General features: G+C 46.1%; 1 protein-coding gene across 1 annotated transcript in view; it reads right to left on the bottom strand.

Annotated features, from left to right (window-relative positions):
- The window catches only part of GNAS (GNAS complex locus), a 233298-nt gene that overhangs the window by 178352 nt on the left and 29750 nt on the right, over positions 1–25196 (bottom strand). The gene's annotated exons all lie outside the window — the stretch shown is intronic.

Here is a 25196-nt window from a genome sequence, read left to right as displayed (position 1 = left end):
CATGGACATCTGGAGGGCCACAGTTTGACTACCCCTGCTCTAGCTGATGGATGCTTTCCCTTTTCGTGCAGCTGCTATTGACACTGATGAAAAATGAGACCCAATTTCAGCTACCCTAGAAAAATACACACACGCACAGTGAGAAAGAGACCCGTTGACACACCAGTTAAACGACCCCATTCCAAACTCATCGCAAGGGAAGCACCACTCTGTTCAAATTACACTAAGGGGGTAGAAAGCCGGTTTGGGTTATGTTGAAACTTTTATTCAGCAAACTGGGAAAGTGTCAAGACAGACTCTCTGCCGTATATTAAAGACCCCCCCCCCCCCCCGGGCCAGCATCTCTGCAGGGAGGCCGGATTATAAAAGTAGACGACTTACAAGTGATTTGTTTTTCAACCGCAGCATCTTAGTTTTTATTCCGGAGGCAAACATGAGTTTCCCTTTTCATTTCTGAGTGGTGACGCAGGAGGCTAAACTTCGACATGTGTGCTGTATTTCGCCCAGGTCCTGCACGGCACCAGAATGACGGGTTGGACAAGTTTACAATTTCGTGAGGGACAACTCATCTTATCAAAACCTTCACTGTCTCTTTCTCTCGTGTGCTGTATTCCCCTGAGGGAGAGCGGGACTCCTTCTACTGCTGAAGGGAAAAGTCAAATAAGCTTCTGTCCATCATGGATGCTGATCAAAATTCGGAACAGAGTGTCACCCCTGCAAAGGGTTTGAAGACAGAAATCTTTTGCTTTTTGGTTTGATGACCACAGGGACATTCCACCCAGGCCTATGGTTTGGGAGGGGAGATCAGCCCTGTCCCTGGCTGAGGCCAATCTCACTTCTTTTGGACCGGGGATCCAATGCAATCTGGTTCCCTAGGTCAGCGGTAGTCAACCTGTGGTTCTCCAGATGTCCATGGACTACAATTCCCATGAGCCCCTGCCAGCAATTGCTGGCAGGGGCTCATGGGAATTGTAGTCCATGGACATCTGGAGGATCACAGGTTGACTACCCCTGCCCTATGTGATTGCTAAAGTTTGCTTTGTGGTCAGGCCTAACATGGATTGAATATTGTTCTGGTGTACCTCTGCTCCTCCTTTAAATACATATTTGAAGCACCCACTCTAAACTTTTGGGGCAAGCAGGTCTGTGTTCACCCTGGTCCCACCCCGAAGATGAAAGTTAAATTTCGTCCCCCAGATTCTGGGAATCCTCAGCATTGGGACTTCCAGCCAACTAATAGACTAGGTCCTGAGAGCTCCTGCAATTATTTTAAAAGCAAAATGGGAGAGAGAAAAATGGGGGAGAGAAAAAAAGAGTTCTGTTTGCGTTGGGGCCAAAAGCTGAAGAGATGGAATTCTTCAAAAAGTCTATTAATAGAGAGTTGGCTACATCTGTAACTTTGAAGCCGTGACCTGCCAAAGCTCCATAAGTAGTTAATATTTTGTAAAATATTGTTATTGTTAAACATTCACCCCTGACATTTCCTGGACTCTGGTAACTCTCCCTTACCGTTTCGTTTTAACTTGGTTGCCGGAATTTACACACACACACACACACACACACACACACACACACACACCTGCCTCTAGTAAACGCCTGTTAAACTAGAAGCCCGCAAATGACCTTCATCTGGTGACCTTTCAAACAAGATGTCTGTCCTGTGTTCCATTTGCCTACACCACCCTCCCAAACTCTCTTTCATGTAATTCCTTTATCAACAAACACTTAAAAAGGAGATATCTGTAGGCAGAATAAATCTTCCCCATGGAATGTCTCTCAGTGGGGTGGACAAGAGTTTTCCCACAGAAAGGTGGAGTAGAAATGTGAAACACAAGGTGGTGGGCCTAAAGAGAACTGAGTTCGCCGAAGAGTCTACTTAAAAGGTCACATGAAGCTAGATAAACTACAGAAGAGAGCAACGAAGATGATTAGGGCGGTTGTAGCATCTTTCTTAGGAAGACAGTCAGGCTGTTTCAGATTGTGATACTGACACGGGAGAAACCCTTAACCCTTTTCTCCTCCAATGTTGGTCCCAGTCTAAACTGGTCCCACATATACCAGGGGACTGTCCTCCCAACAGACAATTCCAGGGAAGACGCTTACACTCGTGCTCAATAATAACATTTCAATCCACCCCAGCGACTTCTGCCAAGTGGATTTTGCCCTTTCACGCAGGAAAATTCACCTGCAAAGTGGACTGGAAGTGCATTATTTAGTGGGTGTGAAAGCGCCCAGAACATAGTGGCCAGGAGGACATTCTTGTGTGAGGTTAGTTTATCGAGGCAAACCTGGAGCTCCTTAGAGCAGCTGTTCCCAACCCCCGGTCTGAAGACCGGTACCGGTCCGTGGATCAGTTGGTACCGGTCCGCGGCTCCTCCTCGTCCTCCTCTCCGGCTGCTGCCTTACCACCCTGCCACCAGCTCACCTTTGGTGCTCTCTGGTGGCCACCATGGCTGCGGCTCCCCCTTGGAGTGGCACTGCACAACTGCTGCTGGCAGCGCCCCCCAGTGGGCGGCGGGAAGTCAGGGGCGCCAGCAGGAAAGCAAGTGGAGCAGGGGCTCAGGCGGCGGTACCGATGTCCCTCGGCAAAAGACTACCCCCCCCCCAGGCCTCAGTAAAATTGTCAAGCGTTGACCGGTCCCCAGTGATAAAAAGATTGGGGACCACTGCCTTAGAGGTCTTTAGCAGAACTAGGAAGATCACTCGCTACTTCTGTTCCAAATGGCCTCTGTAGCATTCTGGATCGTGTTTTAGTTATATTTCATCTTGTACTTTCTACATATCAAGGCCCGTGCACCCTGCTGTTTGTAATTTATTTCCCTTTTAACCACATGTATTCATTTTTTATATATATAGGGGAAAGCACACATTTTAACATTACTGTAAGTACGCCAAATTGTATTTTATATGCCAGTTGAGTTATAAATGATACCTTTTGAGTTGCTAAATCAGTAAATGATGTTCATGCTTGATAGGAAAAATAAGTGCTGCCTATATTTTTATTCCCCCCCCCCCCCACTTCCAGAATAGGGGGGTTGTTTCTGTTTTCCCCGTGGCTTCAAAACTTCCTGAAATTTTACACCTCTAGTATGAAAGCCACTCAAGTCTATATTTTGTGGAAACTCCAAAAGTCTTTGCAGAACAATATCTCAGGAATCCCTGCAGGAAACCAAGCCAGGATGTGAACTCTAGGTGACTCTGATGGTAAAGATTCAAGCCCTTGGATATGGGGGAGACAAAACAGTGGGAAGGCAGCATGGTATAGCCTGATCTCATCAGATCTCAGAAGTTAAGCAGGGGTCAGTCCTTGGATGCGAGACCACCAAGGAAGGCTCTGAAGAGGGCAGCAATTGCAAACCACCTCTGCTTCTCACTGGCTTTGAAAGCTCCTTGCTGGGGTCATAGTACTTTTATACAGACAGCTTTTACACAAAGCAGGAAGTTCAGGCAGGAACGGAACATGAGATATAAAGCCAAAACCAATAGCCCCACCGTCCCTTGAAGCACTGAACCGTCAAGTGAAACGTTTACCTGGATTTCTTAGGGGAAGTTTCAAAAAGACACAACAGAGCTCGGAGTTGGTACCTACCCACCGCATTCATGATCCTCCCTCTCACTGCAGGTGTTTCAAAACCTCCTCAGGAAGTCCCCATCCTTAGGTTTTGACCCAAGGGACTAAACCAGGGATCCTCGATCTTTTTGCTCCTGCAGGTACCTTTGGAATTCTGGCACAATTACAAAATGGCCGGGACAGGAGGTGGAGCCAACCACAGAATGTCAGAGAGCACTGTGAAATATAAAGGTAATAGTAACTCTTCCGTATTTCAGGCAAATGTTCTGTATAACAGGATGCCTTTTAATCTGCATGGCCAATCAGATGCCCTGATGGGGAAACGCTGACCTAGCCCCTCCCACTTTCTAAAATCCCTTAGAAAGCCCCAGGAAAGAAGTTGCTGAGTGCTAAGACCCCTGCAGGTACCACACTGAGGGCCCTAAATTAAACAATTATATTCGATGATGCATTCCTTGAATAATTTGGCCCATAAACTGTTTTGGGTGCTCCTTGAATGGAGGGGGGAAGGGATCAATAACATCTTAATTGTACATGGTACTGTTCCATTATTTGTTTTTGTTACAGAAAAGTACCAAACCCAAGATTTCCAAGACAAAGTAAATGGCATTTGATACTCGTGCTTCTTTGTAAATTAAAAAGAAACAAGATAAGATTTGCAGAGATGAGATCTAAGGTAAAAATAGATCTATATTTCTGTTTTGACTGAGCTGACATTTAAAAAAATATATATCTGCAAAGATTTGATTGTTTTATCCGCTGCAAGAATGGTAATCTATTTTTATCTGTTGAGAATGTTTTCAAGTCTTTGTATTTGCTTCTCCCATTAAAATGTTATTTGCTACTAAATTTTTAATCTGTCGCTGAAAGTTTATATATAGATTTTTGAAATTTCCCTACTTCTGCTTTTATTGTTTAACAGTTTGACATTTTTAAAAAAATGCATTAAGGTTCCTGGTGCTTTTTTGTAATTTTGTTAGATTGTAGGATGCCTGTGTACTCTTTAACTATGCGCTTTATTTGTGGACTGCCGAGAGAACCTGGCTTTGAGGTGATGTAAAAAGTAATGCAAAATCAGTCATTCAGGTGAGAACCAGTAGTTACCTGCTATCAGAAGAGCTCTGGGAACCAGATCCACACAAACAGCAAAGACAAAGTCAACAACAAATGTTTCTGGACTGTACCACACCAGATTGAAAAGTGGGTGTGTAGGAGAGAAATCACAAGGAGACGACTAAGAGGGGATCTGATCACCATCTTCAAGTATTTAAAAGGGTGCCATATAGAGGATGGAGCACAGTTGTTCTCTCTTGCCCCAGAGGGACAGACCAAAACCAATGGGATGAAATTAATTCAAAAGAAATTCCGTCTAAACATCTGGAAGAAGTTCCTGACAGTTAGAGCGGTTCCTCAGTGGAACAGGCTTCCTCGGGAGGTGGTGGGTTCTCTATCTTTGGAGATTTTTAAACAGAGGCTGGATAGCTGTCTGACAGAGAGGCTGATTCTGTGAAGGCTCAAGGGGGTGGCAGGTTACAGTGGATGAGTGATAAGGTTGTCAGTGTCCTGCATAGCACAGGGGGTTGGACTAGATGACCCATGAGGTACCTTCCAACTCTATGATTCTATATTCTATATGGAGGACGATACAAACAAACTTCCTGAAACTTGTCATTCCGCTCAGTAGCGGATGTGGAAGCTGGGAAATCATTATAAACCGAAGCACAACATCTTGTGCCATACAGATATCTATTACATTTTTGATCCCACCCAATTAGGGCAGCCAGGTCCCCCTCTTTGGCAGGAGGCTCCCTTCACAGCTTGCTAGGGTGGTGGAAAGGAAAATGGGGGTGGGAATCCCCCCTCCCTGCACATTCTAGCACCTTGTGCAATACAAAATGATGCTGACTTATTAGGCAGATGTTGTAGCACTGGGGTGGTCAAAATGTGGCTCCTCAGATGTCCATGGATGGGAACTGTAGTCCCTAAACATCTGGAAAGCTACAGTTGTAGCATCAACTCACAGTCTAGTTTCAAATGTTGATGTCTCTTTCCATTTTTATCACGAGTGACATCAAATCACTGGGGGCATCAGACTTTCCCCCAAACTCTTCCACCCTACGAAGTTCAAAGTGGCATAAATTGTTCTCCTGTCCTCCGTTTTATTAATTAGGTAAAGGTAAAGATATCCCCTGTGCAAGCACTGGGTCATGTCTGACCCTTGGGGTGACGCCCTCTAGCGTTTTCATGGCAGACTCAATACGGGGTGGTTTGCCAGTGCCTTCCCCAGTCATTACCGTTTACCCCCCAGCAAGCTGGGTACTCATTTTACCGACCTCGGAAGGATGGAAGGCTGAGTCAACCTTGAGCCGGCTGCTGGGATTGAACTCCCAGCCTCATGGGCAGACAGCTTCAGACAGCATTTCTGCTGCCTTACCACTCTGTGCCACAAGAGGCTCATTTTATTAATTATATATATTTTATACTTATATCTCTGCTTTTCTCTCTAATGAGGACCACAAAGCAGGGTCTAATGATCCAATTAGCTGGTTCCAATGAGCCCAATTGGTTCTAATGACCCCATCCTTACAACCGTGTGAGATTGGTTAGGCTGACCGGTTGACCGGAGCCTCCCAAATCCCAGGCCAACTCTCTGAAGCACTACCCACTGGCTCTTTCAGCAACCAAGTGCATTTGGATATCGTTATTATTTAATGCGGCTCATGCTGTAGATCAACAGGCCGAAACTGGAGGGCACCGTGACTTTGCCCTACAAACTGAACATACTGAGAAAGGTCATGCATGAGATATAGATTGCAAACAGACAAGAGCTGAAAAACAGTGAACCTGGATTTCGTTTGACAATCTGGCTCATTTCCTCTCCTTTTGTGATTTGTTCCACTGTGGCTTCCAACTCTTCCTTGAAGCAACTATTTAAAATGAACGCTGGCACTTTGAGAAATCAAGTGATCCTGGTCTATCCGCACTCCATTGTATAAAGGACCGTTGCCAGGATTATCCCCGGGAGATGGAGAATTCACGGCTGGAACAATTTTGGAAGTTTCTGTTCCTTTAACATTCTTTGTGTCCATTTTTAAAAAAATATTTAAAAAGATTAATTTTAGATCCTTCACATGTAGTATGACATATATCATTTAATTATTCATCCTCTTTAGAACATTAGTCATATTTCCCCCCTTTAGGCCCTGATCTGGGCCTATTCTACACACAATAGATAATGCACTTGAGAAGTAGATTTTCCTGTTCTGCACAGGAAAATCCAGCTGCCAAAGCACATTGAAAGTGCATTATCCTATGTGTGCAGAATGGGCCCAGGGTGTCCCAGGTTAGCCCAATCTCATCAGCACTTGGATGGGAGACCACCAAGGAAGTCCAGGGGTGCTACGCAGAACTGGGCAATTGCAAGCCTCCTTCGTCTGTTCATCTTTTGCCTTGAAAGCCTTGACATAAATTGGCTGCTGCCATGGTTCACATGCGCATGTTTATCAACATCAAGGCAAGATATTGTTGTAGATCTCAGATTCAGTCTTCTGTTAAGGTACCTTAAATAGTAGGTATTACTAAATTCTACTTTCTGGTGGAAGAGCTAGTCCAGTGGTGGGGAACCCATGGCACTCGTGCCAGAGGTGGCACTCGGAACCCTCTCTGTGGGCACACTCACCGTCACCATAGCGTAGAGTTTGCAGAGTCAGCCTGCACAAGGTCTGGCTCCCGTCGCCCAGAGGATGTGTTCCCTGGCCCGGGAAGCAATTGGCTGGGTCAGGTTGCTCAGCTGGGCTGGCGTCTGCAAACGTTGGCAGGACCGGGAAGCCTGTGCCAAACGGAGCCCAGGGAGAGCAGAGCCGGGCCAGACCCTGCCAGAGATGCCACACACCACTGTCCGCCTGTACACACGGCTTCACCATCTCTCCTCAACAGAGTGAAGGTGAACAAGAAAAGGAGGGGAGGGAAAGGTGCGGGAAAAGGGGGGGAGGGACAAAACCTAAAAATAAATGGCTCAACAGCAAAGGGTCATAACAAGGGGAAAGAGAGAGAGGGAAGGGGGGGACAAAAGAAGAGCAATAACCAAAAAGGACACTAAAGGAATCGACCAACATTTTTTTTTGGGGGGGGGGTTGAGCCAAGGTTAAATAAATTATCAGCATGCATGCAACAGCAAAAATCACATTATTGTTCAAAAGCATGCCAAACGCAAACTCTGTTATTGTGTTTTTCTTTCAAGACATACCCAGAGATGCAATCCCTCAGATACGCAGGCTCCAGTCTGTGCAGGGCCTGTTGGATGTCCCAGGTTTTTTAATGATTGTACAGGTTCACTATGACCATTTATGCACTGGGAACTTCACTGCCCCAGATCCTGTGCAGGAGCACAAATCGGGTCCGGATGAGGCACACCAGACAAAATGCTCCTCCATGTCGGTGCAGGAAGAGGTGGGGCAACCTGCCACAACTAAAACTCTAGCCTGCAGCCCAGCATGAAACCTCCAGTGCATAAACGGTCTATGTGAAATCTGCTTGAAGTCCCTGTAAGAAAGGTAGACTATAAATAATTATAAAATTATAAAATAAAAATAAATGAGAGTGTTCATGTTTCATGTTAGAATTTGATGGGACAAGGTGATTTACATATATTTAAAATACTGGCTTGGATCCTGCTGCTCAGGTTCACTATTGGAAGGGTTTTTATTTGGGGAGCACATCTACGCCCCTCCCCTGCAGCCCATAATGCCCTCAGGAATGCTGCTCCTGGAACACAGGAACAATGCAAGGGGAGGAGTCAGAAGGTGGGTATGGCAACAAAAACAACTCCTTGCCTCCTTCGGTAGAAATCTTCCACAGGATTCAATCCATGGTCGTTTGTGATTCTGTAATTTAAAAGAATAAATTCCTACGAGAAGGAGATAATTCACTGGGCAATATCTCTCTGTATCGAAGGTGCCTAATCAGTCCTAGACTGTTTATGCACTGGAGGTTTCATGCCAGGCTGCAGGCTGGAGATTTAGTCGTGGCAGGTTGCCCCACCTCTTCCTGCACCCACACGGGGGAGCATTTGGCCCCATGCACCTCATCCACCCCTGACTTGTGCTCCTGCATGGGATCTGGGGCAGTGAAGTTCCCAGTGCATAAATGGTCCTAAGGGGCTTGGGCGGCCTGGTTTCTCCATTCACCTCTGCCTTTTATCCTTCTTTAATGTAACCGAAAATAAAATAGCCAAACTCACTCCTCCCTCTCCCCCTTAAATATGCCTGCCATTCACACCCCTCCCCTCCAAAAACATGGGCAGAATTTATAGCCGTATCCTGCAGTTAAGAACAAAGCTATTTCATGTGTCAATCTGTGACATGACAGAAAACGTTCACTTCCATATTTTGTGAAAAGTCTAATTTAATATAATTATATGGATTTATAATTGATATTGAGCAGAACTTTCAAATTATTAGCCTTAATGTTCACTTCCATATTTGTGAAAAGTACAATTTGCTATCTACATCTATAGCAAATGGTAAGCGTGGAAGTGAATATGAATATTAAAACTAATAATGTATAGGTTTGGTTCAAAATGATCACTTTAGGACAGTGGTCCCCAACCTTTTTATCACCGGGGACCACTCAGTGCTGGGGACCACTCACCGGGGACCACTCAACGCCTTTCACTGAGGCCCGGTGGGGGGGGGGTAGTTTACTCCTCTACTCTCAGCCACTGCCCTAGCACTCTCTGATTGCTATGGTAATGTTTAAACATCCCTTCAAAATAAGATACAGACACACCACAACAATGAAATGTGTTGTAAAGGGCTGGGGGGGATGAAGTAAAGGGCCGGGGGGGGAAGGCGTCCTTCGGGGCCCACCTCCAATTAGTCGAAGGACCACATATGGTCCGCAGCCCACAGGTTGGGGATCACTACTTTAGGATGTACATAAAAGTTTGAGGTTTCTTATACATTCGTCCATTAATTGGTGGAAAGGTGATAATTAAATCTAAGTTGCTTGTTATCAAGACCTCAAAAAGTGGTTTTGGTACTAACGGAAATACAAAAGATTTTACAATCAGATTCCAAAAAGCGATCACTATTGGAAGGCCGTGACACCTTTAATATTTTATTTCTAACGCCTTACTATAACACCAGAACAAACATAGTTTCAACAGACCAATAAACATACCATTAATTTGCAAACCTAGCAATTAAAATTTTATCCCGCAGCAATTCAACCTGCCCTCTTCAATCCTTCACTGAATTCCGGTTCGCTGGGTGCCAATCCTTGTTGATTAATATACCGATGGAAACAGTCAAAATATGCATGTTTCAATATACTGTAGTTGCATTTCTGTACAAGTATCTTTTTTTTAAAGCAAATCCATTAATGTTAGAGGGGAAATGGTGGGTTTCTGTGAAATCAGCATTTCTAAGTTGGTCAGTTTGTTCAAGAAATCAGGAACAGAAGAGGACTGGTTGCTCCAGTAAGTAGACGAAAGACTGAATACTCTTATTGAAAAAGAAGTGTGAAAATGAATGTTAGCTTGGGATCAAGGAAATCCAGTCGTTTAATTAATAGCTGAATGATTAATACAAAATGCATCCAAGCTCTTGCTAGTGTGAGTAAAAAAAAAAAAACAAGTTATTTTTAATAGGAATCAAAACAGCAAGCAAAAGCTGAGCTGATTTCTGCAGTGATGTCTCCAGGAACAAGCAGCCTTCATGCGCAATTGGTAGATAAAATAGACAAACTCACATCACTCCCCTTTAAAATATGCCTGCCATTCAAACTGCCCCCCCCCCCAAAGAAGCCCAGGCAGAATTTATAGCAACATCTTACAGTTATGAACAAAGCTATTTTAGGACAGGCAAGTCAATTTGTGATATGCAAGAAAATGTTCACTTCCATATTTTGCAAAAAGTCTATAGTTATTTTGATCTCTTTTAACCATGTGTTAGTTTCCTCCTCAATAAGTTTTGCAATTGTGGACGATTGGACTTCAAGATTCACAAATGTGAGCATCACAGATATATCCTGTTAAATCTAAAGGACAAATACATAATCTCGGGGCTGTGGGGGAACATGAAAAGTTCCCTGTCTCTTTGAAACCTTAAACTTTCCACTGTGGGAGCTAGTCTCAACAATTCAGTCTACAATTCCTAGGGAAGGCGGCCCATTAAATGGTGCAAGACTTACTCCTGAGTAAACATGCATAGGTAAGCCACCTCTCCTAAGTCAGTGGCCTCAAAATCCCTATGGGTTGGCCCGTAACTCAGCTGCAAATTGGCAGCGCTGTGCACACAAACAAATCTGTGCAGAGCTGGGCTCCACAACAAATCTATTTTCAGATGTTAAGTAACCTCTCTCTCTCTCTCTGTAGTGTGCGTGTGTGTGTGTGTGAGAGAGAGAGAGAGAGAGAAAAGAGAGAGTGTAATAAATATATTTTAGAATAGAACTCCTTGTTTTTTCAAACTGAGAGTTAAGAATAACTATAGGATGGGAGAATATACATGTAAGATTTTTTTAAATATGAAAAATGGTCCCTTGAATGGACTTGAAGCCACTACCAACTAATAACTCTAATAGCAGTAATAAATTTGCAAAAGTTTAAAGGTGTGCAAACTGGTGCCCAGCAAACCGTGAATTATCCTTAATGCAAGTGAATTAAGAGGGCAGGAAACCTTTCCCTAGCTCCTGAGAGTTTACGGGTTTGCAACAAATAATTTCCCTCTTTTCTTCTGCCAAGGGGGTAGGGGGTGGGGAGTCACAGGGTCTTATGTACTATCACCATCATCATCTCCCCCCCCTCCCCCCGTAACATGAATGTTCAGCTTGGATTCATCAACATAACTTTCTGTGCTGTATTAACAAAGGCTGAATATGGCAGGTCACATTAAAAGAATCCCTGACATTTAATTTTTAAAAGAATTTTAAAAAGAATATAAAATATATAATTGAGTAACCCCTTCTGAATTCATGTCAAGTCCCCCTCTGTTTATTCTGTAGGAGATGAAATGAAATCAATACAGTCTTTCTTTGAATGTTTCATAGGATTAAAAAACAACAGCAACAATATGGAAATAGGCATTCATTAGATTGTGCAGTGGTCTTAGAAATCAAAAGTTAAAAAAGAAAAATCTTGCAACCAGTAACCAAAAACTTCAGCGATTTAAATATTACCACGAGCTAGGGCACTGCGGAAGAAAGGATTGAAAACGATTCAATGCAATTCGACCAAGTGATACAATGCAGTTTAAAAAGAAAACACACTGGAAATATGAATGTGTTTATTTGTCTTAAATCATCGTGGAATTAGTTACACACACACATAAAAATCACACACATGCAAGATTTCCTAGACTACGTAGCCTGGAAGGCCTCCCGTCTCCACTGTGTTGATTATTACATCAGACCCGGGAACAGGAGACTCGCCCCACAAATAGATCTGACAGTCTTAGCACATGGGGAGAAAAGGATTTATGCAGTGTGTGTGTGTGTGTGTGTGTGTTTGGGGGGGTATTTCTGAGCTTTTCAGAGATTGTGGCATTTTTTTTCCATTGTAAGGTGGGTCAAACTAGGAAAAAGGGCAACAGGGGAGCTCCTGCAAACATTAAATCAAGATCACAACAAAATCACTGGCAGTTGTGTAAATGCACACACCCCCTACACATACACACACTGAAAGCTACTGTCCGTGGGAAAAGAAGACGAATGGGAAAAAAATCTGCAGCCAAAAAATTTTGCTTTTCTCAAAATCCTACTGAGCTAGGGCAGTAGCTCTGTCTTTTTGGTCTCCTTTATCTAGTCCAGTCAAAATAAGCAGCATGTTTACCACCCCAAGCCGGTGGAAAGATTGGGTGGGTGGGGGGACCCAGCCGAGTATCTGCCAAGCTTGATGGTACCCACCACTGAATTGCAGTCTCTTTCTACCCACCCCGGTTGGCCCAAGCTTAACTTAGCAAGTTGCCTGCCTTCTGTTTTCACCCTAATTCCATTTTCTTAAAAAAATACTGGGTCTCTCAAAAGAAGGGGGCTAGTCACCCCTCCCCCCATTTCCCCCACCCCAAAAAAAGAAGAGACAGTTGAGGTCTCCATGCCAGTAACTGGTGGCTTTTTGAAACAAGAACTTTCACCCGTTCCCCAGACACACAATCCCTTCAACTCAAGGGAAGCAGGAATAAAATACACACACACACACACACACACACTTCTGCTATTTTGCAAAAGATTTACCAATATCCAACTCCAAAACAGAAATGGGAGCAAAAAGGATATTCCAAGCTGGTCCTAAGGAAAGCCAAGAGAAGACTGCAAAACAATCCAGACCAAGTGTTAAAAAAAAAAATCCAAACTATCCTGAATTCTCTATTCACCAGTTAAATTCTAGGCAAAGGCAATTAGCCCCAAAGGAAAATCGCTGTCAAAAATAAACCCATTTGGGGGGGTGGGGGATAAAAGTCTTAAAACTTTCTTCTCTGAAGTTTCCAGTAAATAAAACGGAGGCTGTCATTCGTTCCTTGCCTTTTTTTAAACGGGGGGTCTCTCTCCACAGCAGGACGGACGAAGAGGCCAAGGGCTGGATTAGAGGAGAAAAATATTCCCTGCGGAGCTTCACAAATTACTACACATTTGTTTTCGACAGCTGCTATTTTTAAACCGGCTCCTGCTATTTTTAGAAGCCTCCGTGTTTTTTCATCTGCTGAACTCTGACCTCCCCCAGGCAACCTGCGGCTCCTTCTCCCCCTCTCGAAAAATACCCCAGTCACGCACAGATCCCTCTCCCGGCCTCTTTTGCACACCTCCCCTTAGAGACAAATACACAGGCCTTTTGTTCGTTCCTCCGTGGTCAAAATCCCTCTGCCCCATGCCACCTTGCACCAAACTCCCAGGATGGGACGCACCCTCTTCCCTCCACAACTTTGCTTCTCCGCAAAGAGGCCACAAATAGCAGTCCCCTGAGACCTTAGAGCAGGGGTAGTCAAACTGCGGCCCTCCAGATGTCCATGGACTACAATTCCCATGAGCCCCTGCCAGCAAATGCTGGCAGGGGCTCATGGGAATTGTAGTCCATGGACATCTGGAGGGCTGCAGTTTGACTACCCCTGCCTTAGAGACTAACAATATTCATCCCACCGCAAGCTTTTGTGAGTCACGGTTCACATCACCAGAGGCAGGGAGGGGTGTCCGTGGCAGCTACTGACACAACTGTGACACAACTGTGCATCCCAGGGGACGACGTGCTTTTTCTGGAACAAAATTTGAGCCGAGTGGCACCTTTAAGGCCAACAAAGATGTATTCGAGGGGCACACTTCCTCAGACAATGGAACAGGGATCATAAGAGGACAGATATAAGGAGCGAGTAAATTAGTAGCAAATTAGTAAACAGCATCACGAGATACACAGATATGGAGTATGATAATTCCTTGCTAAACTAGCAAATCAGTCCTTTGGGTTCAGTTGTCGTTTACAAAAACATAAGGGGAATAAAAATGTTAAGGTTAGTGATTAATGGCTGACGCTTTCCCAGTTATGAAAAGAAGTAACTAAGAGAGCCTTGTTGCCATCTCCACCCAAGCATGGGAGCATCCCCACAAGTGACAAGCCGTGCTGAGTTTGTTCTCCTGTCCTAGAATCATAGAATCATAGAGTTGGAAGGGACCAAATGGGTCATCTAGTCCAACCCCCTGCACTATGCAGGACACTCACATCCCAATCACTCATCTACTGTAACCTGCCACCCCTTTGCCTTCACAGAATCAGCCTCTCCGTCAGATGGTTATCCAGCCTCTGTTTAAAAATCTCCAAAGATGGAGAACCCACCACCTCCCGAGGAAGCCTGTTCCACTGAGAAACCGCTCTGACTGTCAGGGACTTCTTACGGATGTTTAGATGGAATTTCTTTTGAATTAATTTCATCCAGAGAGTTAGATTCTAAATTACATTGCATACTTTATCTATTTTAGCTATTTCTGTTCTTCTTTCCACTTCAGTTCAAAGACGCTTACAACACTAGTCTCCCCCCTCTGCTGTATCCTCACAACCCTGTGAGAAGTTAGGCCGAGGTTGACTGGCTCAGGGTCACTCTGTGAGCATCTTGGTCAGAGTTTCCTATACTCTAAGGCAGCCTTTTTCAACCTTTTGATCATGGATGACCCCAAGAAATAATTTTTCAGGCTTCGAGGAGCCCCAGAAGCCATGTCAGCTGACTATGTCTCCCTTCCACACACCCCAGAAGTGACGTCACCGGAAATGATCACACCACCCGCATTAAGAGGCAGGTTTGAGCAGGACGGGTAGAGAGACAGAAGGTGGTTTAAGGCAGGAGTAGGTGTGCAGCTCTGCCCCCCTTCCCTGGCTCAGAAGCCATGAGAGACCCCACTCATGCTCGGGAGGGGGGGGGAGGGAACAATGAAAGAGGCTGTTTCCCTAGCTTGTGGCCAAGTTCATTAAGGCAGGAGGAGAAAGGCTACAACCCCCCCCCCCCGAAGCTCTTGTAGACCCTTAAGGAACCAAGGACCCCTGGTTGGGGATCCCTGCTCTAAGCACTAGATGACCCTGACTCATTTGCCTTCCTTTTGGCCTCTGAAATTAGGTGCCAACAAGCCCTGTCCTGTGTTATGCCCCATCCATCTAATGCATGCAAACAGTGTGCATGCATATATACCCAGAATAAAACTTTGTTCTGTTGCTTCAGAAACACGGCGTACCCACCTGAATCTATTTTCCCTCCCATGCTTCCAGATCAAGTGGGGATTTTGATCCCATTTAGCTGGAAGAGGTTTCAGATACCTGATCACCTAAGCTGCGTACAAAAAAAATTAAGGCTCAGGTGTTACTGGTAACACTTGCAAACCTTAAATAATTAGCACTCAGGTAACGCTTGCAAACTTTAAATAACAATAAAAATCTCTCTCTAGCTGCTTATGTTGTTTGATTGGTAAATGGGAACTGTGATCTAGCACAGAGCTCCAATTTATTTTTTTCCCCAACAGCAGACTAATGTGGTAACCTTGGCTAAGGTCCCCCCATGAATCAGTTGGGAATCAACAGTACACTCTTCTTCTTGACTGAGCAATGGAAGAAAAAGCAGAGAGGCTTTTGTAATGCTAATGAGCTTTCTGGCCACAGGGTTTTACATTTTAGGTACAAAGCTGATCCCTCCCTCCCCCGGCACACCTCAAGCCCAGCTTTCCTTTGCAACGCATTGGAGGGCATTTCTCTTGATCACTTTTGGCGCTCCTGGAAGCATACAAGGTATGCCTGTGGTTCCAACTAACATCTGGATGTATCCTCCCCAGCCCGGGGAACAGAACCAAGGAATGCCAGTTTGACTAGATCTCTGGCTCATTCGGCACACGATGGATCGTGCACTTTCAATGCGCTTTTGCAGCTGGCATTTCCTTTCCAAAACAGGAAAATCGACTTCCAAAGTGAATCGAACTTGCACGATCCGTTGTGTGTGGAATGAGCCTCTGATCACCAACTTGATTTATAAGTGAGCCCTATAAAGAGGGAAGGGGCGACAGGGACCCTACTTTTCTCCCGGACTGCACTAACACACATTGCTGACATTCCTGATATTTCCTGGTTCAGTTAAACCTCAGTTTACTTCCATGGCAGAGCGGGGATGTGAACCTGGATTTCCCAGACACTCCCTGAGACTCTAATCATTGTTCCATGCTGGCTTTTGTACTTCCCAGTCTTGACCCACACCCCAACCCCAGTTGGCAACTGGTATACCAGGAGGTAGTTCTCAGAGGGCTAGGGTAGTGGATTTGCCCCCTCCCCAGTTGCCGACCTCTTGCTTCAATGAATTACCACAGAGCCCAAAGGTCTGCTCTTGAATATGGAAACATCCTTACAAGACAGATGGTTAGAAAAACCTTTCCCTTGATCCCCAAACCAACAGCTCTTTTCCTCTCCCAAACACTCTCCCCCTTTCTCCTCCGTGGCCTTCTTCCCTCAAACTTTCTCTCTCCCCCAAACTGGCCCCTTCTCTCCTCATCCCACTCCCCCTTTCCCTGGAGATATTTCTTTCCAGTTTCTACGGTGCATCAGATTCGGGGCAATGCCGCTTTCTTATAACATAACAATATATGGGGGAAAAGCCCGGCATCCCCTTCCCCTAAGCCTTTGTGGGGGCGGCGATAAGGGGAACCGGTGGAGTGCAAAGTCCGGGTTTGATCACCCGGGAAATCTCCTTCTGCACGGGCATTCTTTCCTCCCCTCCAAGCACATTCCTGCCGAGGGGAGGGGAGGGGAGCGGGCAGGAGGGGGGAAAAGAGAAATGAAGCAAACAAAAGCCACTGTTGCTACGTTCTGCACTTTATACCCTTTTAATATTTACAATCCTCTCACGGGCTAAAAATAGCAACTCATGAGCCATTTATAACTGGCTGGACATGCCCTGGAGCGGCTGGCGGGGCCCTGGGTGAGGAGGGGAGGGGAGCGTTTTGCGTTCCTTTCACCTGAGCTCATGCCGTATTTAAAGGAGCCCTCGCTGATCTGTGACCCCCGCCGCCCCCACCCCTCCTGTCAGTCCCAATTTTTCTTTTCCTTCAAACACCAGTTTCGTCTAAGGAAAGGGCTTTTAGGGGGCTGCCACACTTCAAAACATGGGGGCCGGTCTCTGCAGTTCGGACCGTGACATAAACGCAACAGAAGAACACCCCCCAACCCGTACTAATTCAGGCAGTTGAATGCGGCACATAAATGGAACTTAAATTTCTAAGATTTGAGTCCAATAGAACCTCAGAGACCAACAAGCGTTCCAGAGTATAATAAGCATCTCAGAGTCAAAGCTCCCTTTGCGAGATAATTCCTTACAATACTGTGCATGAAGAGATTCAATTCAGAGGATGGGAAGTATTGCTTCAGACTTTTTTGTACTGGCCCGTACCAGCTCAGTTTTACCCCCAGCGCAGGGGTAGTCAACCTGTGGCCCTCCAGATGTCTGTGGACTACAATTCCCATGAGCCCCTGCCAGCGTTTTCTGGCAGGGGCTCATGGGAGTTGTAGTCCATGGACATCTGGAGGACCACAGGTTGACTACCCCTGCCCTAGCGGTACACCCCCAAAATGGAACATGGCTGCCAGGGACTCTCAGAAGTTGAGAGTCGTATACCAGTTTATTATATCAGTATATTAAAAAATGAAGAAATGCCGACAGAGCAGAGTATTAATTCACAGGGTGCGGCCTGGCAATGGGTCACGAAAGTATGACGTTGCGGGATGTAATAGGTCACACGAGTTTAAAATTGCAGGAAGGACGTCGTCTTCTTCCACTCCTGTCAGACTTTCTCTGTGACTGTACGTACAGCCTCGTTTAGAGAGAACATCAAAAATTTGAGGCTCGGTGTAGAGGTGAGGCCCTCCTTAGCTGCCCATCCCCATGACAGGCCCTGGGGACATATTTTCATATCTCAGCATGTAGAGCCAATCTTTACATCTTGGGAAAATATTGTCTAGTCTGGGTCTCCTGTGACTTTATCCCTTTTCTGAGAAATCGGGATTCCAGTACGGACATTTCAAAGCTGGAATATACATGATTGGCCCTTGTTGCAATAAATGTTGATCAGCACATTTTGGGAGGGTCCGTTGCACGCCTCATGCTTTCCCTGTATATGCGGTCAGACGCAACCCTTGAAAACGGCTTGTATTGTTCCAGAATCCGAGCATGATCTATTTGGTGGACCACATCACCCACAGCTTCTCTGCATAAAAAGACCACAACAGTTGTGCGTTTGTCTGTTATCCGTCACCACCCAAATGGTTTCATCCAAAGGACTGTTTACATGGAACCACAGAATCATAGAGTTGGAAGGGACCTCCAGGGTCATCTACTCCAACCTCCTGCATAATGCAGGAAATCACAGCTACCTGCAACATGTAACTACGTGTTCCAGTGAACATTCATTGGCTAATGCTCATGTTACATTCAAGACATGCAGAAGTGAATGTGAGTTTGAAACCACACACTGATCTATTGTTGCATTTATAAAGTGAATAGATGTTGGTTCTTACCAGGATTTTATCGTTTTATGGGCTTTTATGGTTTTGAACTTGTAATACACTGGTTTTGGCGAGGATTGTAACCTGCTGCAAGCCTGAACAGTGGGCAATAAATCCAAATATCAATCAATCAATATATTTTGAGACTTCTATACTACCCCTCGCAATTGGCCGTCTCCAGACAGACAAACGCTCCAGACAGACAAATGTTCTATCTCGATCTACCCCGCAAGGTTGTTGTGTAGATGGTGCCCCCCCCCCCCCCGGCAGCCCTGGAAGCCTGCTTAGGTCAGTCACATACTATCAGCCTGGCCTATCTAACAGGGTTGTTGTGAGGAAAAACCAAAAAGAATTACATCTCCATTTGTGGAGAAAGACGGATAAAAAAAACATACAATATGTGAGAAAGCGCCTAGGGCATCATACTTGAGGCAGAAATGCAGTTTTTCTTTCATGCTGGCCTGGGTTCCTGCTTCACCATGAAAAATGATTTCTAGCAAATGCATCGCTATCTACGGTGCACTGAGCAGTGTGCAAGGAGCACATCTGTCGGTTGCTATGTGCATGAAGCAGGACTGCATCAAACGAAACAGATCCATGTTTCCCTATCGCAAGCTAACATGTACCTGCAGTTGGGCATGCCATATTTCCACATGGAAAAGGAGAAACATTTAGAGCAAAACCGTCCCACATCAGGCAACCCCTTGATACTTGCCCGGGTCACCACATGACAAAACTCCATGCCAAGCGACAACAAAAACGGGAACAAGCCCCCCCCCCTCCCCCAGCTAAAGGCAAAATAGCAACAACTGAGGCGGGGGCTGTGTTATAAGCCAGAATTAATTGGCAGAAACAAAAAACAGCAATTAGCTGCAGATCACCTGGAGTGCCGAACCTTATTTTTAGCCCTGAAATGCAGGAGTCTGTCTAAATCGTTTCTGGGTATTTCACAGTGGAATTAACTGTTCTGGGGTGGCAGAGCGTCAACACAACCTTTTCAATGTTGGCTGGACGGCCAAATCAAGGGACAACTGGCCCAGCCAGACATACCAAACATGTCCTTGCAGCCTTCTGTCGGTCTGCGGTTTTCCTCACTTACATGGATTTAACGTTATTGCTTTCCTGTTTAAAATTAACTTAGCACTTCAAGAGAGTTTCACGTAGATCGTCTCAATAAATTTGTTTATTTATTATATGTATATACGGCCCTCCTGTAACAGATAACTATGAACAGTAGAACATTTGGGGAGACCAATAAGTCAGTGATTACTGATGGCCCAGTGGGGTGGGCTAGTCTGTAGTGATGGTTGTACGAGGCAGGCTCGGGGGGGGGGGGGGGCGGGGGACTGGAAGAGGTGGGTCTGGTTGACCTCAATCAAATGCCTGGTGGAGGAGCTCCCTTTTGCAGGCCCTGCGGAACTGTTCATCTTACAACAGCCCTGTTTGGCACTGATTCCAAAACAGAACCTATTAGTGGACTTCCTTGCTCCCACCTGCTCCAGTTTGGTGCCAGTTTGGTGTAGTGGTTAGGAGTGCGGACTTGTAATCTGGCATGCCAGGTTCGATTCTGCGCTCCCCCACATGCAACCAGCTGGGTGACCTTGGGCTCGCCACGGCACTGATAAAGCTGTTCTGACCGGGCAGTGATATCAGGGCTCTCTCAGCCTCACCCACCCCACAGGGTGTCTGTTGTGGGGAGAGGAATGGGAAGGCGACTGTAAGCCGCTTTGAGCCTCCTTCGGATAGGGAAAAGCGGCATATAAGAACCAACTCTTCTTCTTCTTCTTCTTCTCCTTTAACAAAGCTCCCAAACCATGCCCCAGCAGCAGCAGCAAGAGGAGGAAGAGGAGGAAGAAAAGATGGTTCTTAGAAGACACTTTTCTCTACCCGAAGGAGTCTCAAAGGGGCTTACAATCGCCTTCCCTTTCCTCTCCCCACAACAGACACCCTGTGAGGAAGGTGAGGCTGAGAGAGCCCTGAGATTACTGAAGAAGAAGGAGAGTTTGGTTCTTCTATGCCGCTTTTCTCTACCCGAAGGAGTCTCAAAGGGGCTTACAATCGCCTTCCCTTTCCTCTCCCCACAACAGACACCCTGTGAGGAAGGTGAGGCTGAGAGAGCCCTGAGATTACTGAAGAAGAAGGAGAGTTTGGTTCTTCTATGCCGCTTTTCTCTACCCGAAGGAGTCTCAAAGGGGCTTACAATCGCCTTCCCTTTCCTCTCCCCACAACAGACACCCTGTGAGGGAGGTGAGGCCGAGAGAGCAGGTCAGAAGTGTTCTGATGCTGACCTGCACATTACCCATATGATCTCTTGCGTGCATTGGCTGGTAACATTTAATGGGCTGCAATTTATGGTTTGGTCCTGGAAATTTTAACATCGCACTCAATTTTATTTTATTCTTAATTGCTGTTTATCACTCCTTGGATTCCTGGAATGGCCGTTGGCTACATACACTAAACCAGAAGTCCCCAACCTTTCCTAGCCTGTGGACACCTTCGGGATTTTGACACAGGGTAGCGAAGGCAACCACAAAATGGCTGACACAGGAGGCAGAGCCAACAACAAAATCGCGGCCAGAGGAGATGGAGACACACGCACAGAGGAAGCTCAGATGCCGAGGAGAAGAGAAGCAATTACAAAACATACTGAGAAAGAGGGGTGAGAAAGGACAACATAAACTCTGTGGTGGCAATGGCCACTGAAACAATTTTTTTAAAAATCTGCATAGCTGATCAGATCTTCAGTGCCCCGTCAGTAGCACGGGTGGGTGAGAGACCCAATAAGCCCCACCCGCTTTTTAAAAACATGTGTTGGGCACCAAGAAAAATGGGTACCATAGCACCCACGGACACTATGTTTGGGACCGCTGTGATATATTTAACCTACCTGCAGAAATGCAAATAGATACTTGATAAGTTGATAAGCAGCACATTTCTGCGCATTAAAGTCAAAGTCAATGGCGCCATTGACTTTAATGGGAATTCTGGTGTTCCCGCCTACCTAGGGCCTGGGCGGGATGGGGGTGCCAGTTACAGCCTCCAAACTTTCAGGGTAGCTCCAGGAGGCTGTTCCCTGACCCCCCTCCGAATTTCACAACGATTGGACCATGGGGTCCATGTCCAGGGGTTCTGAAAGAGAGTGCCCACATCTCTCCATTCTATCCAATGGAGAGTCAGTCTTGTACAAGTATTCTTCACCACACACCTCCCACCTCCTGCCATTCCGACTTGTGTGTTACAAAGGGAGTTTGGACTCTCAAAATCTCACGCCTCATAAAATCTAGCTGATTCTAGCTGTTTCACGGCAGACCAACACAACTCCCCTCTCAAGACATATATTTTTTAAAGTGGTCATTTGACAATCCTGGCACAGGAGGGCGCTCTTGCAATAGTTTTCGTTCCTGCTGATTGCTTCTAGTTAAAACTTGATGGGGAAATTAAGCCCTTTTCTCTTGGAATTATCAAGTTTTGACTTTTGACAGTGGTTGAGGCTCTTGTTTTGACCACAGTGGCCCTGCTACGGTCCTGACCAAGGATCAGAGGTCTGTTCTAACACAAAAACGTTTAAGGCCTAGGGATGGGTTATCCTCTAAAATATTTCCATAAGGAAATGATGTATGGGGGGGGGGGGTAGATTTTTAGTATTAGCTACACTGTCCAATGAGAGAGGAGCAATTATTTGGAGAAAAACAACCTGATTTCTTTTGGAAAAACTGAGCTATGTGCAATAATTACACTGTTATCAGAACTACACTTATCTGACTACGTTAAGGATGTAAAATGCATCGTTTATGACTCAGTATGTAAAACTGGCATATTTATGACATTTAGATGTCTGAATTTTCTACAAACAAAACTGTGCAAGTAGCCAATGCTAGAGGGGAGACTGAACAGAAAAATGTTATGCACTATGTTACCAGTGTGGTACGGTGGTTACAGAGTGGCAGCCTCTAATCTGGAGAACCCAGCCTGCTTCCCCACTCCTCCAGATGCAGTCAGCTGGGTCAACTTGGGCTAGTCACAGTTCTCTTAGAACTTGACTCAGGGCAGTTCTCTTAGAGCTCTCTCGGCCTCACCTACCTCACAGGCTGTCTGTTGTGGGGAGAGGCAGGGAAGGCGATTGTAAGCCGTTTGGAGACTCCATCCGACAGTGAAAAGTGGGGTATAAAAACCAACTCTTATTCCTTGTTTCTGCCAAGCAAAAGGAAAACAGAAAATAGCATATTTGGATATCCCTGAACTTTACAACATTGAAATCTTATCAACATACAGATTATAGCATAGTAATTGTGGACCACATTGGTCACCTTTAATACAAAGCTGGCAGTATATGACTGGCCCAAGGTCAGCAAGTTTCCATGGCAGAGCGGAGATCTGAACCTGCCTCTCCCAGCCATTACTCCATTATGGGAAATCTAACACTCCATTCCTCATCAAACTATCGGCCCCGTCATCCTCTGCGGGAGAAGCAGAACCACACAAGGCGAGGGCCGTGATTCAGTGGAAGAGCCTCTCCTTTGCATTGGGAAGGTCTCCGGTTCAACCCCCAGCATCTCTAGTCTACAGGGGATTTGAAAGACCCCTACCCTCGAAACTGGAGAACCACTGCCAGCCCAAAGAGGCAATCCTGATCGTGGTAGACGAAAGGTCAGATTCTGCAGAAGGCAGCTTCATGTCTTCGAAGGGCTACTTGGGGCAAGAGAGCTTGGAAGGAGACATGCTTTGTGCTTAGCCACTGGCCCCTGAGGGCTGCAGCCTCTGCTGACCACTGCCTCCCAGACCTGTGCAGCTGCCAGTTGAGCTGAGCCCTCTGGTACCGCCAGCACTGTGGGGGTTTTCCGCATGCTTCCCCCCCCCCCTTCTGTTGGGTCTGGCCCCGTATAGCTTCAGCTTATTCTGCAATTTCCACATGCGTTTTTGTGCCTTGCGTTTTTATATTTTAGGTTTTTGTGTGAGGTTCTAGATGGATTCCCCCCCCCCCCCAATTTCTTTCTAGACCGCTTTTACCCCGATCTTTTTCTGACGCTGCCTTTTCCCTTGCGTACAAGGTTCCTGTCAGTTTTCATTGCCCTGCCCACGCCCACCCACCTCCAGCCCACGTTTTGATGGCTGGGTTGTCGCCCCTGACAAACGGGTTGTCGTCCCTTCCTCTCCCCCTGCCCTGGAGACAAGTGGATTCATTTTCGATCCCTGAAGAATACCTTGAAGAAGTGAGCAGTGACTCCCCAAAGCTCCTTCCCTGCCACAGATTTGGTTAGTTTTTTAAATATTTGTTTATTTATTATTAAATTTATTACCCGCCACTCCTGGAGCCGGCTCGTGGCGAGTTACAGATGTCCGATAAAAACCCATTAAAACCCCCCATTAAAAGGTCACAAAAATTCAAGAAATAAATCACAATAGAAATGACAGAAATGAGAACATGGCAGACTATAACCCCACCCGACCCTACCTCTTTAAGGTGCTACAGTGGTCCCCAACCTTTTTTCAGCTGGGGACTGGCAGGGCGACGGCCACGCCCGCGCAGCGCGCATGTGTGGCCGCCACCGGGCCGCGCATGTGCACATGCGCACTGCGTGGCCGAAATCGCGCATGTGCGGCACTTCCGCGCATGCGCGGAAGTGCTGCACATGTGCGATTTCGGCCACGCAGTGCGCGATGCGCAGCGCAGCTCTGATTCTCTCTCCCAGTAAGAAGCTTCCCGGGCCGCAAGCTTGCGGCTTGGGAAGTTTTTTACTGCGGGGGGGGCGGGGAGAGGGAACCGTGGCCCGGTGCCCTGGGCTTCACGGCCCGGCACCGGGCCGCGGACTGCAGGTTGGGGACCACTGTGCTACAGGACTCTGGATCTTCTCTCTTGTTAAAAATGGAATCTGTTGTGCGCACAGGGCTGAGGCCTAATATTTCCTGTGATATAACAAAGGCCTCTTGGGGGGTAGCAACATGTTTAGGGGGTACCACAGAACACGGAGACTCTACAGAGCTGAGGTGGGGCTGGTGACAATGCCTGGAGGGATGCTAGCCACAAGGTGGGAGATCAGTTGACCGCTGATCTTAACTTTGCTGCCATGAAGGAATTTAGCCTCCGAGGTCTGCTGAAATAGGAGCAAAGTCACACACCACTCGCGGGGAAAAAAATTAGCTGGCATTCATAATGCATGATACGACTCTTTGAAGTACAGCGGAGGCAATAAATAATCGGCCAAAGAGCCCCACTCAGCGGAACCTTAATGAAATTCATTATGTTTTATCATCATTGAAGGAGAGATTTAAACGAGGCCGTAAAAAATTGATTGCAGAATTTATTCCTTCCGGTGCAAAGAGCAGATCCCCCCCCCCCAAAATGTGTTGGGTAAATGCTTTGCCGGCTGTTTGCTCGTGGGGGAAATTAGGGTTTTAACAAGACGTTTCCCAGTTTGGGTATTCCTCATGAACAGAATTCCTTAGGAAGGACTTTCGCAAATGCAGCTGGATACCTCATGGGCACTCTTTGCTGTCAAGTCACAGCTGATGTATGGCAACCCTTCAGGGTTTTATTTTTAATTTTATTCATTCATTCATTCATTCATTCATTCATTCATTCATACCGCCCTCCCCAAGGGCTCAGGGCGGTTTACAGAA

Source organism: Paroedura picta, chromosome 4 (genome assembly GCF_049243985.1).
Source record: "Paroedura picta isolate Pp20150507F chromosome 4, Ppicta_v3.0, whole genome shotgun sequence".
In the NCBI taxonomy this organism is placed as follows: domain Eukaryota; kingdom Metazoa; phylum Chordata; class Lepidosauria; order Squamata; family Gekkonidae; genus Paroedura; species Paroedura picta.
The sequence above is the reverse complement of the archived record's forward strand: the minus strand, read 5'-3'. Positions and strand labels throughout refer to the sequence as shown.